Here is a 2,125-nt window from a genome sequence, read left to right as displayed (position 1 = left end):
GGTGATCTTCTACTTATTGCTTACCTTTACCCTTATCTGGTCGCACTTCAGTATTGCTAGCAGCATTTTGTACATTGGGTTTAGGTAGCTATTGAGATTGAACTGGCCTTGTTCTTCTTTTTGTCTTCTTCCTCTTAAGAGCAGGTTCTTGTTGTTTCTCTGGTTGATCATTTTCCCCTTCCTTCTTATATTCTCCATCATCATGTCCCAGTTTCAAACATTTAGAGCAATATTTTGGAGACCATTCATAATCTACTTCCTGAACCAAAATTGAACCATCAGGCTGCTCAATATACAACTTATCAGATAGTTTCTAAGTGATGTCTACTTCTATGAGGATCTTTGCAAAGGATATCCTTTAAATTTCAACTGTTAGACGATCAACACATATAGGTTTCCCAATGAAACTAGCAATCCTTCCCAAGTTTTCTTCAGCCCAATAGTAAACAGGTAATCCAGGAAATAGTACCCATAGTGGTATGATTCTTAGCATTTTTTGTTTGAATTTGAAGTCCTTCACCCAATTTCGACGAATCATTGGTCTGTTGTTGTATGTGTATGGTTCATTCTGCATGATGGAATTCTTATCTACACTCGTATTGAACAGGAATACGAAATATCCCTCATCATGTAAATAGACTCTTGGTGTAGACACAAAATTCTAGACACTATAGACAAATTTGAGCATATCTTTGAAGCTTGGTGCCCCCTAGTACATGACCAATCAGGGCATTTTCCCATTTTTTGCATTCAACTTCTACTTCATGGGGGTTTATTCTCACTACTTTCCGACCATCTTTAATTACCGGTGGATAATAGTCAAGATGCATACCATTTTGCAATTGTCGATTCCCACGAACAACATCAGCCATAGTTGGTGGTGTTGCGTGGTGCTGCACTGCATTTGGTGGTTTAATCTACGACCCAGTTGAGAATAGAAGTTTCCTTACCGCATGGGAACCCTCAGGTTCGTCTTTCCCTGCTTCTGGTACTGCAGTGCTTTCTCCGGCAAAGGAACCATCGTATCGCAAACTTCCTGCGTTGGGTAATCAGTGTCCAAGTTTTAAAGGTGCGAGTGTGTGAGGGATTCCAGAGTCTGGAGTAACTGTTCGTCCTTTCACAATGTTTGTCATCATCGCCGGTGGCTGGTGAACAATGTGCCGTTGACAAGCCATCACTGCTAAGCGTACATTAGTAATCTGTACTTAACGTGTGCCGAGAGCTTTTTCTCTTAACGTGCGCCCTCTGTAGGTAGCCTTTAATATTTTTTTTTTTTTTAATTGATGGAAAATAGAATTCAACTAATCTTGACCTTTTGACCGGAGGGAGTGGGGGAGAGAGACCAATTGACATTCAAAAAAAAATTTAAAATTTGAGTTATAATCACTAGTAAAACTGTTAATTAATTAGTATCTTAGTTATAGGTATAATATACTTTTTCTGGAATTTATGACTTTGTTATTGAGAAAAATGTTGTAATTCTGCCAGTCGATGCACTCGGTAATTAAAGGCACAAAACTAATGCACCATGTGTAGAAGAAAAAGATGGATTCCAGATTTGGCAAATATATCTGTCCCAGGGTACAACATCAAGAAAATTCCACAATATTAAAGGGAATTAAAGGAAGTATATATTCTTGTATATATTCTTTTGAACCATAAAAAACTTAAACGTAAATACAATATAAAGAAACTTAAGATTATAATTTTGAGTATCTTGCAGTGACTTGCACTTGCTGGCAGAGTTCTCGGAATATAATCAAAATAAGAAAAGTGTGTCAAGTTCTAAGGAACATAGCATATAATTTAACATTCCACACAACGACATGTCTCATTGTCCTTATATTATACTCTCTTCGTCTACTTTTACATATTTAATATACTAAAAAATAGATGTTTAATTTTACTTGTCCAGTTTGGAAACCAAGATATAATTCACCATTTTATACCTATTTTACCTTTATTATTAAGTACTATAATTATTTTCAATTCATTTCCTAACATATAATAATTAGAAGTGATACAGTAAAATTATCATTTTATTTATTGTTTCTTAAAGAGTGTGTCAAGTCAAACATGAACAAATAAATATGAGGAGAGGGAGTAATTCTTTATTGACTGAACG

This window comes from Lycium ferocissimum, chromosome 8 (genome assembly GCF_029784015.1).
Source record: "Lycium ferocissimum isolate CSIRO_LF1 chromosome 8, AGI_CSIRO_Lferr_CH_V1, whole genome shotgun sequence".
NCBI lineage: Eukaryota > Viridiplantae > Streptophyta > Magnoliopsida > Solanales > Solanaceae > Lycium > Lycium ferocissimum.
This window is presented reverse-complemented; position numbering follows the sequence as displayed.